The sequence below is a fragment of the Lissotriton helveticus genome, chromosome 5_1 (genome assembly GCF_964261635.1).
Source record: "Lissotriton helveticus chromosome 5_1, aLisHel1.1, whole genome shotgun sequence".
Classification (NCBI taxonomy): Eukaryota; Metazoa; Chordata; class Amphibia; order Caudata; family Salamandridae; genus Lissotriton; species Lissotriton helveticus.
In genome coordinates, this window is record NC_136065.1 from 464,982,755 (window position 1) to 464,995,001 (window position 12,247).

The window sequence follows — 12,247 nt, forward strand, 5'->3', positions numbered from 1 at the left end:
CCAGACACATTCGGCCATCTCTCGCAGGTCGGCACAGACCCAGACAAGGGAACACAAAGTGAGCACGGGCTTTGAGTTTTGATTCACTTATTCACACTAACAACTCTTTCGGAGAGCTCCACATAACAGTGATGTTTGAGAATTATTTTTCAGTTCACTATTTCTAAACCATCGCTACCCACAGATTGCTTTTGCTCGGCGCACCCCTCTCGCCCACTTTCCTCTTGCCCTCCTCCATTCAAGGTCTCCATTCAGTGCAGTAAATTCTGAAGTGGTCTTAGAGTGACAAGCATGGCACAACTCCGCACATATTGAATGGTATATTGAAACGCAGCTCTACGCACAGACAAGGCACCTTTTAAATTTCTGTAAATTATTTCGAGGGGAGAACGATTATTTGTAAACCGAACCAAAAGTTGAACCAGCAGTGCTAAACATACAAGCCTCACTCCCCTTAGAATAGAGGAGAAGGAATGAATACATTTAAGGAAGCTGGGATTTGGTTTGAAAGCAACTCCAATGGACCTTCGGCTAGACATGGTACATTCAGTGACTGGCTCAGAATACAGCCAGCACCCAAGTCACAGCTTAGGTATTTAGATGTAATAGTTAGGTCTAGTAAATTAAAATATCCACATCTTCAATTAATCCTATATCACAGTCTATTAGATTCGAGAGAGTGGGCAGAAAGAGTGAGTGAGTTAAAAACACAAAAAAACTCAAATGCAGACGTTAAGAATCACCATTGTAATTGTAAAATTCATTTATATAGTGCTTACTACCCATGGCAGGGTGTTGAAGTACTTTGGTTAGTTTAATAGTTAGTAGATTAATAATAAATGTTTTTTCCTTGTGCATCAATTGTGTTAAGGTTGTGCTCTTTATTTCTTGTATGTTTAGTAGAATTTAGAGTAGGGATAGAATGATGGAAATAGATATGAAAGGGGAAGTTGTAAGTTATTTTATAAGTAGTTGATGTGTGTGCCTGTTAGTTGGGAGAGTTTGAGAAGGATGTTTGGGCGTTCATCATAGTCAGAAACCTTTTGGATGAGTTAGAGAGAGGAGGGAGGAGATGGTTTTCGGATTGGTTTAAAATAAATCTAACATACATATATATTCAACATCTGCTAAAGATTTAGTGGCTTGAATAAAACCCTCTCTAAATATCCATATGTACATACAAGCAGGAGTACTTACATGGTCCGACATGCACATTTATATTGCAATGAAGGATGCAAATTTTCCCCCAATAAATGTAATGAACTTATACATTTATACACTGCATTTGTTAAAGTTTTAGTAGCGGGTCTAAATCTCTATACATGAACCTATATGTACATCAAAGCAACAATTATGCCAGTCTGATATATACATGTATCTTGGTGTAAAATACATTTTCCCGCTCCTTATACAAATGTATCTTCTTATTATCAAGATGCATAGTTTAATGAACAATGAACATGAATAACAACCTCATCTCCAGATCAATAAAACATAGTTTGTCATGAGAGTATTCGGTTGTCGCACACAGTTTGATTGGGAGTATAGTTGTCGTGTGGGAAGAGCCAGCTCTTGACTAATCTTCGGAAGTCAAGGTGGTCGTCAGTGGATCTTATGTTTATGGGTAGCGAAATCCATAGTTTGGCTGTTTGAAAAGAGGAAGATGTTCCAGCCAAGTTTTTAGGTCGAGCCTAACGGCAGCGCGCATGCACTGCTCGCTCTGCAAGGCATGCTGTATTGGGGTATGCACTAGAAGCCCCGCCCACTCTCCGCCTTTATTTCTCATTGGCTTTGTGTGATTGTCCTTCCTAAATGATGGCTTCTGATTGGTAAATAGGCTTGTTAGTCCTTCTTTGGTACCGCCTTGTCTCCATTTGTTACCGCCCATAAGGACTGGACCTTTTATTCATGTTACGCAGTCTGCTTTACCTTGACTGTGAGCACTATTTTGTTTAATGGGGTTTTTTTTTTTTTGAAGCACGGTCCGCTTTCACTTTAACGACCGTGATTCTTTACTTAATTAATTTGTTTATTACTTTGCATGTAGTGCAGTTCGCTTTCCCTTTAGCAGCTGCGCTGATTTATTTTTTTATTAATTTGCAGCGCGGTCCGCTTTCACTTTAGCGGCCGCGCTTCTTTATGTAATTAATTTGCAGCCCCCCACATTTGTGCCCTTGTGCCTCCCACAGCCCCTAAATTAGGTTCACTCGGTGTCCAGAACAGCAGACTGCACAAGCTCTGCCTCGGCAGCTTCCAAGGCTTAACATGGTGAGAGTCAGACAAGTCACCCCATCCTGGTATCCCCTGGGAGTCTAGTTTTCAGAAATGTAGAGGTTTGCTAGGATTCCCTAGGTGCCGGCAGAGCTAGGGCTCCAAATCTACCGCACTTTGCAGAAAAAGGGTCAGTTTTCACTGTAAAAATGAAGTGTGTCCACATTGCGTTTTGAGCAGTTTTCCTATCGCAGGCACTGTTATTAACTATTGACTTTCAAAGCATTTCTGCCTTCCAAATGAAAGAATGTGTAAAAAAGGAGTCACTTTGAAAAATGTCCTATAATTCTCATGCTAGTATGGGTACTCACAATGTGGAAATAGCTACTGTTTCTAAACTCTATATTTTGTTCCAATTTCAGAAATACATGGGTGTCTTCCATCCCGATTTTTTACTTTATATATATTTTCCCAAATTAATTGCTATATACCTGGTACATAATAAACCATTGCAAGACGCTGCTCAGTTATTGGCTATGGGTTCATCAGGTTCTTGGTGAACCTACAATCCTATATATCCCCACAACCAGAAAGGTCCAGCGAATGTCACAGTATACTGCTTCCAAACATCTGTCATAATTAGAAGTTACAGGTGAAAACGTTGGCACCAATGGCTGTTTTTTTCAACTCATTTTCAATTGTTCCTATTTCAACTGGTTGTATAAAGAAACCTAGAGGGATCTACACAACTGACCCCTTGCTGAATTCAGAATTTGGTCTACTATTCTAAAGTTTATAGCTTTCCAGGATCCATTATTGCTTTCATACCTATTTCTACCATTACCTGGAAGAAGGTTGAAAGCACAAAAAAATGCAAAAATAGACCATGTCCCAGTAAAATGCCAAAACGGTGTAAAGAATTTTGGTTTTCTGTCAAATGTCTGTCAGTCCCTTAAAACTAGTAAAATTGTGATTTCAGGGGAAAAACCAGACGCTTTCATTTGCAGCACTTTTTTCACCTTTTTTCCAAAAAACAAACAAAATGTAGCTGTATTTTGGCTAATTTCTGGGCCCCCTCCAAGGGGATCCACAAACCCTGGGTACCTTTAGAATCCCCATGATGTTGGAAGAAAAGGACGCAAATTTGGCGTGGATACCTTATGTGGTCAAAAAGTTACAGGGGCCTAAGCGCGAACTACCCCAAATAGCCAAAAAAAGCTTAGCACGGGGAGGAGGTGGGGAGAGGCCTAGCAGTGATGGGGTTAAGAGTGCCCCCTTACAAAGCAATACATGGCATGTGACACACAGCAGCTTGAATCCAGATCTTCTAGCAACTGGTAACCTGTGTAGGGCCCTCAAAGCAAGGGAAGGTGTACTCTGGCTGCAAATGGTGGACTCTAGCGTGAGCATTCAGAATGCTCTGTAATCTTATCATAGATGACAAAGGTGAGCCGTGATTCAGACCATTACCAGCCTCTCCCAAAAAAGGCATCTGGTGTTCCTGCTCAAGAGATTTATTCTCTGGATGAGGTTAGTTATCCCTCGCATGGCTCAGTTCCGAAGGAAATCTCCAGTGAGCATCAAAGTTAAAACACAGTCCTGGATGCACCCATGAAAGCAATGCTCTAAAAAGACAACAGTTGAAAGCAGACATTTCTAGTATGCGTGTGGCATGGGCGCGGTCAAGCAATGGAAAATACCATTGATTTAACGGACAACTGAATTTGTCAGAGGATCAAAGAGTTTCACAGCACTGACTTTAGATATCAATAATTATTATTTTCTGCATCCATCTTAGCTCAAGCGAAACTCACTGGCAAGTCAAGAGCTGAAAGAAAAGGTCGATATTACCCCATAATAGAACCTCTTTAACAAACATATGTGTTGGTCAAGCAGCAGCTGAAAAGGCTGCCTGTGGGTTGTCAATTACATTTTTAGTGCATTAAAAATATAGGTCAAGGTCAAGAATAACTTTATTCGGTTGAACAAACCATAAAAGTATATCATTCATACAGAATATAAAAAAATTACATTTCAAGTTAATACATTGAATGTTGTTTAGCGCAAATACTCCATAGTTTAACAATGAGATTTAAAATACTGGATCATAAAATTCTAAAATACAAATAAGGGGACACTAGTTTTATTTACACTTCATACCGTTTTCTTATTAAAAGAGCAATCCTGATAAAAATGTAGCACAACCGTACAGATTGCTTTAGTAGACAAAGATAATAAGAGGTTAAAACTTTCCTGGTAATGTGGGGGCGGATTTCTCTTAGAAAAGGAATAAGGAACCGGGCCCTTGGTTCCTTGTAAAGTGTGCAGAATAGGATAAAGTGCAAAGTGCTTTGTTGTGCTGTATTGTCTCAGGGGCAGGGAATTAGGTTATTGCACCATCTGGCTGGTTTAGGAAAAGCCACTAGAAAGTGCAATGTGCGAAGCAGAAATCTTGTCAAAAGAAATCTCAACTGCACGTTTGTGGTAAAAGACAAATAAGATAGGGGATGTAAGAGTGGCTGATCGATATAGGGTTGCAGCCCCACTGATTGTCGATTTTCAAGCCCACGACAATATGCATTTTTTATAATTGATTTCATATTAATATCTATGCTGTTAGGATTGTCGTAATAATGCCCAAGGCCTATTTCGTTAAATTTCCTTTTTACATAGCAGAGCCATGGGATAGCCTCAGCATTATCCAGCATCATACAATCCCTGACGATTTCTCTTGTTCGCTTTAGATCTTCCAACAGCCAAACTTTAGCCCAGAGGATCAATGGGGAAATATTAATCTGATCGGCAATGAAATCCACCCCTACCTCAGAGTGGCAGAATGCTGTAGGATCGCTTATTGGGCTCATCAGCAATCTCTTGAGGAACTTATTTTCTTGTATTTTTGAAGTTGCGTGCTTTTATAGTGTCCCCATACTCCCGCTTTTGGAAAAGGGGGTGGTGATGGACAGAGTTTCTGAATGATGCAGAATACTCTTACCAAGTCAAGAGATCATGGTTTTAATCCATCACCTGTATTTTAGCTCATTGCACCATCCCAGCTCAGAACCTGGCTATATGCAAATTAGTCTGTCCCTGGCCCAGTGCATCATGGGAACAGGGCAGACCAAACTACCAAGCCAATTCTTCACTGGAAAGGAAACAAGCTTCCAGGGACCGGTTTCTGGCATTACAGCCGTCTTCGGCCCGGCTTGCTTGAATCCTGATGGTGCAGTGAGCAAGGGACTCATGTCTGAGCATACCCTTCCACACTTGTGGTGGCCAAAATATTTCAAAAAGGGGGGTGGTGATGGACAGAATATCTGAGTTAATCAGAACACTCCTACCCAGTCAACAGATCAGGACTTGATCCATCACCGTTTTTTAGCTCACTGCACCATCCCAGTTCAGAACCTGGCTATATGCAAATTAGTCTGTCCCTGGCCCAGTGCATCATGGGAACAGGGCAGACCAAACTACCAAGCCAATTCCTCACTGGAAAGGAAACAAGCTTCCGGGGACCGGTTTCTGGCATCACAGCCTTCGTCGGCCCAGCTTGCTTGAATCCTGATGGTGCAATGAGCAAGGGACTCACGTCTGAGTATACCCTCCCACACAGTGTGGATAAAATCAATTTTGGAAAAGGGGGTGGTGATGGACAGAGTTTCTGAATGATGCAGAATACTCTTACCAAGTCAAGAGATCCCCATACTCCCGCCCCAATAGTTACAGTAGACAGGCATTTTTGATCTGTATAAGGTTAACAATTAACTACTGGCTTGTGGCCCAATTACATGCAAAGCAAAAAAGACCTTCCACAGCGCGGCTAGCATTCTGACCCCTGGATGTAAGAAGATTTTCCCAATTCAACTTGTTATTAAAAACATTCCCCAGATAGTTAAAATTTGAGACCTTGTCAATTCTCTTACCCTTTACCACAAACGTTTTTGATTTGATATGACTGGGTCCACAAACCATAATATAGTATTTGGTAAAATTAACCTTTAGATCCAGGGCGGACATAAAATTAGTAAAAGCATTTAATGACTTCTGTAAGCTATTAGCATTTAAAGCCATTAGTACCGTGTCGTCCGCATATGACGACTGAATCGGCATTCCCCCAATTCTTGGAAAGTCTAGCTCCTGATCTTTTAGGGCAGATTCTCCTCCTAACATTCCTCCTTGCCAAGCAAAGTAAGTAAGCACTGTGCACTTGCTGTCACAACCTTATGCCGATGGTCTTTTTAACCACGTACAGAAGCATAAATAAAGAAACCAAGGATTATGGGTAAAGAGTGAGACTCCTTGATGCAGATGACCACAAAAGTGGACAATAAGATAAAATATATCCATAATTACAGTTCTCCAATAGTAGTACTGTTCATCTCAAACCTCAAACACACATGAATCATTCTCTGCCAGAGGGCTGCACGTAGCTGTAAGTACCCAGAAATAGTATGACGTTTTAAGCAGTAGGACATGCCTGCATGGTAAACCAGCAGTGTTTACTATTAGCCTAAATACCAAACCACGAGGTGAATATGCTCCAAATTCAACCTCCAGAATCCACGGTGGCTCAGATTGCCATCATCCTCGGTGGGTAAAGATGATCCATTCTGAGATCTGCAAGGGTAGCAGTAAACTCCGAACTTAGTTAGAAAACTTCTAGTGTCCACATGTGAAGTGAAGGGCAGCAAAGAACTGGTGTCAAGCTAGATAATTAATAGAGGGCTTAATGTAGCCAGAGGGGAGGGGGGTCTAGAAGGAAAGAAGCCAATATCGGATTGACTCAAAGTAAGGTCTTGTCCATGGAGAACAGTTCTCAGATGCACATCTGTATCACGCATGGGAGAGGTGCGACACAGAAGGAGACATATGTCCAAGTCTAGGGAGCAAATCTGCAGATCCTTCAATGCAAGGATGCTCTAGGAGCACAGGTTTGACTAGCAAGCACAAACAGCAGAGCCTTCTTTGCGGAGGTGAAGCTCGTTTGAAAATAAGATGTCTTTAGGCTCAGAGAGAAACTATCTTGTGGCCCCAGGAAAACAACCAACGCAGCAGCGTGTTCCAGCAGAACTCAAGATGGAAAACCAGCACTGAAATACAAGCGCGGCCCGAAAGTTAATTGCGAGTGGTGCGGGCGCACGCGCTGGGGAGAGCAGTCTGCTCCTTTTTGAAGCACATACTAGTGCTTGTGGCGTGCCCCTGTGCGCTCCCGCAAGGCGTATGCCGCCACAAGCACGAGTATGTGCTTCGAAAAAGAGCTGAACGACGGCTAAAGGACTCCCATGCAGCTCATGCGCACTGCGTAGGCGAGACCTAAAAATGGCTGTGGAGAGCAGAGGGGGAACAAGAAGAATATAAAACTATGAGATCACTCAGCTGCAGCCAAAAGATATTTTTTCTATTAAAAAAGGGGGAGGATACAAAACACTTAGCTCTCTGCCTGCCGCCCATTTCATGAGCTGCCAAGTACAGAGATTCCTGACCCACCAAATACTCAAACATGCTTCTGCCACGCGAGTTCAGGAAATCTGGTATGAGAATTTAAAAGGCCATAAACCAGGGAAATGTTGCCAACATCCCTCTTCCCAGATTCACAGCTCAGAACATCTAAAGTCAGAAGTTAGTAACCTCAACGAAAATGTACTTAAATGTCCAATTAATGGAAGCATAAAGGAAGCTTTCTAACATGTGTTCACAGTTAGTGAATATTAAAACATGATGGCGGAGCAGGAACAAAAGAAGAAAGGGGAGGGAGAAAAATCAGAACTGCAAGGTCAGCACAGGGGCCTTAAACATTTTGGTGTTCTTTGTCTTTCGGTTGGTTGAGCACTTCTACGCCACAACTTCTCTCCGAAGTGGCCACTCCTCTTGCTCAGGAAATTCCTAACGCCTACTTTAAAAGAAATGCTAAACGGCCAGTGCACCCTACAGCTAAATGCTTACCTGAGCATGCAGGTAGTGAGTGTGCACAAGCTGCCCGAGTTCTGTGTTGGTGGCCAAAATACATCCACACGATTCAGCCCCAAAACCAGACAAGCATCAGCATTCTTGATTTGGAGTAATCTATTAACATATGTTCAGATGAATTTGAGTGTATGGTCCTCCAAAGCACCAAAACACTACCTGGGTGGTTCTTTACAGAACTTCAGATCCTCTACGTAACAACTGCCAACCACCAGGAACTAAGTAGGCTGGAGGGGCGCAGGGCAGAGCGCTGTGGAGGGGCGCAGGGCAGAGCGCTGTGGAGGGGCGCGGGCCAGAGCGCTGTGGAGGGGCGCGGGCCAGAGCGCTGTGGAGGGGCGCGGGCCAGAGCGCTGTGGAGGGGCGCGGGCCAGAGCGCTGTGGAGGGGCGCGGGCCAGAGCGCTGTGGAGGGGCGCGGGCCAGAGCGCTGTGGAGGGGCGCGGGCCAGAGCGCTGTGGAGGGGCGCGGGCCAGAGCGCTGTGGAGGGGCGCGGGCAGGAGCGCTGTGGAGGGGCGCGGGCCAGAGCGCTGTGGAGGGGCGCGGGCCAGAGCGCTGTGGAGGGGCGCGGGCCAGAGCGCTGTGGAGGGGCGCGGGCCAGAGCGCTGTGGAGGGGGGCAGAGCGCTGTGGAGGGGGGCAGAGCGCTGTGGAGGGGGGCAGAGCGCTGTGGAGGGGGGCAGAGCGCTGTGGAGGGGGGCAGAGCGCTGTGGAGGGGGGCAGAGCGCTGTGGAGGGGGGCAGAGCGCTGTGGAGGGGCGCAGAGCGGAGCACTGTGGAGGGGCACAGAGTGTATGAAGGGGGTATAGAGGGTACGACAGCGGAGTGGTGTAGTGTGTCAGAGTGGACTGTAGTAGAGTGGTGTGGCATACAGAGGAGTAGAGTGGAGTGCCAGGGAGTGGAGTAGAGTGGTGCAGAGTGGAGAGGCATAGAGGGAAGTAATGTCAGTGTGTCTAAGAACAAAGTGTTATAGAGTGGACTGGCATACAGTAGAGTTGAGTGGAGTATGCATGGTGTGGATTAGCGATCTACCATTACAGATAGCCCATTTTTAATTTTAATGACCATTACATTTGCACAGACATATAATTTTACTGATAAAACTAAGCAGCGCAAAAACAATAATGCGTAGAAATTGCATCACCAAGTGTAATGTTTTGTTCGCAATTAAATATTTGTGTCAACCACACTTCAGAATAACAAGAAAATGTGCTTCATTTGTTATTTCTCAATCCTGATATAATCTGAAATCTTTGCACTGTTAATTTACGGACAATTCAATTTTGTTGTGTGCTAGAAAAAATAACATCCTACAGCCTCACCTCTCCTCTCACATAGGTACGGAGTAGGATTGTCACAAACTCTCTCACTTTGAAGTCTGAGAAAGAAAAGTAAACACCAAGCTCCTTTGGAAGGCAAAGTCTGATATTTGCCCTCTGTCTTTGAATGAACATGAAATGAGACAAGATTAGAACAAAATGTAAAGGCCGGTTTAAAAAAAAGTGAGCACTGGTGGAAAAATACAAAGAGCAATGGGAAACTGGCGATGCTCCACCAATGGGACAAAGACATCCTGGACAGCCTAAAACAAATTAAGCCAGAGAATAGGAAGCAAGCCAATGTGAGCTACCAAACCAACAAGCATTTACAATGCAATAGGTCTCGCATTATTAAAGTTTGAGCTATTGGCATTGTAAATGTCAATGCCTTTTATTCATTTGCATCGGTGCGTAAACAAGCACTTTGTGCTTATAGTCCATGCTTATAAGAAGTAAGGTTGGCAGTCTCTTTTGCTGCTAGCCTTGCTCGTTGTAAGCAAGGACTATACGTTCAAAGTGCGTGTTTATGCACAGATTGCAGCTTTTAAAAAAAATTGAATAAAAGGCAGTCATTTTCAATGCCAATAGCTCAAACTTTAATAATGCGAGACCTATTACATTGTAAATGCTTGTGCTTGCTGGGCCCCTCTCCCCATACCCCCCAGAAAATGACAGTAGTGAGCTAAGAGAAGAGGCAAGTTAATAGTCATATAAAGCCTAAATGAGATCTAGATTCTCATTATGAACGGCGCAACATTACAGTGTACTAAATCAAGTATAAGAGATACTCATACAGCGTACATCCTGAACTCAACTATTTAAAAGTGCGCTCACATGTGGGAATAAAGAAAAAAGGAGGCACTGTGTAATAAAATATTTGCCTATGACGACACAATTTGGCCAAGCAGGGAAGATGGTATTAATTCCAGGCCATCTTGTTTCAAATTTTTTAAACTCAGCCACCAGGTGGATATCTCTGTCTCTCGCGTTTACATCAAAGGTAATTTTTTTTTTGTCTTTCATCCTTTGCTCATGAAGAGAAAAAAACCAACACAGACATAGCAGACCCTACTCAGAGCCCCAGACGCAACAGAGATAGCAGACCCGACTCAGCGCCCCAGACCCAACGAACAAGCCAAGAAAGCATTTATTTAGCCAGGTTACACCCCCAAACATCTCCCCTCCCCGAAGCTATGTCCCTGCTGCCGAGTGACCGAAGGATTTAGAGAGTTTGGGAGTCGATTTAGATCTCCCCTATGCCTGAATTGGAAAGTACACAGCTGGTAACTGAAGACACAAACAGATGCAGATAAGGAGCATATTTGCTCAATGATGTGTGGGGTAGTGAGTGATAATGAAGTTAAGTTAAAGTGAATGTGAGAGGGAGAGCTATATGGGAAGAGGCAAAACACGCACAGCTATACCTGTTAAATACGCTGTCTATACACACTAGGTTATGTTCACCTACAGAAGTTGAAATGCTTTGGTGGGTACCACTACAGGTTAAATGTAATTTGTTAATTGTTGTACCCCAAAATATGTTATATATTCCTGGCTCGATAAGGACCGGGCTGAGAACTATGCAGAGCACTAACATTATCTTGACACTGTAGCACAGATGTACGGTAACATTACAAAATCTACATGGCGTAAATGGTCTCAAAACGTGTTATGGTATGAGTTTCATATGCAATATCGGTTTCCCCCTAACAAATACAGTTATTCTGTGCGCCTACTTTGCAGAACATCTGAAGTTCATTACTGCCAAATAAAGATGGCTGGCTCAAAAGCATCCGGGCCGCAGAGCATTAACCACTTGGATGCTAATGACAAGGGTAACTCGTCATGGAATGCCCATTCATTTCAATGGAAATTACATGAAGGACAACAAATAGCCTTAGCATCCAAGTGGTTAAAAACATAGGAAAGTGAAGAAGGATATATCACCGAGTTGCCAAGTTTTATGTTTGCAAAGAAACTTGCCAAAGCTCAGGAAATGCTCTCTAATCTTCAGCTGTTGCAAATGTGGTTTCCTCTTTGAGGGGTGGGTTGACGTACCTTTCTTCCTGAAGCATGGATCGATTTACGCTATCACTGAGTCCGAATTACAAATCCTTTTGGCCAACAATTGCTACTTACATGTGCAACAAGGAGGACTTGGCACACGGGGAATGTAAAGCGGGAGCGCCCGATTTGTTATCCCAGAGACTCCAGCACTCGTATGCCTCCTACAGCGTTTTGCAGCCTCCCCTGGGGCGGGACTTCCGCCTTCAGCGGGAAGCCCGCGCCCACAAGGTGACTGGACGAGAAGGGCAGAAGGCGGAAGTCCCGCCCTAGGGGAGGCTGTGAAACGCTGTAGGCACGTAGGCGGAGCAGAGGCTGCCGATGCAAGTGAGGGAAGCCCTGCGTGACGGAGCCTGTAGCCCGGTGAGTGGGGCTTAGTTGTAGAGGTGCGTTTGCGTGTGTGTGTGTGTGTGTGTGTGTGTGTGTGTGCGCGCGTGTGTGTGTGTGCGAGTGTGGCTGTGTGTGGGTGTGCGTGCAATTGAGAGAGGAGAGAGGCTGACTTGCTGGGAATGTGGGACAGGAGATGTGCACGGCACCGGGCTGGACGTGCGCGTCCACGAGGTGAAATTGCCGAGGGCTTGCGCGTACCCATCCCCTGTCCAACATTCCCGGCAAGTGAACAACATAAGGTCTTTCCGCTGGAAGCAGCGCTTCACGCTGCTAACACCAGCGAGATCTAAAAACCCAATGGGTGAAT

General features: G+C 44.3%; 1 protein-coding gene across 5 annotated transcripts in view; it reads right to left on the reverse strand.

The window, feature by feature from the left end:
• The window catches only part of ADK (adenosine kinase), a 647,508-nt gene that overhangs the window by 334,190 nt on the left and 301,071 nt on the right, over positions 1–12,247 (reverse strand). The gene's annotated exons all lie outside the window — the stretch shown is intronic.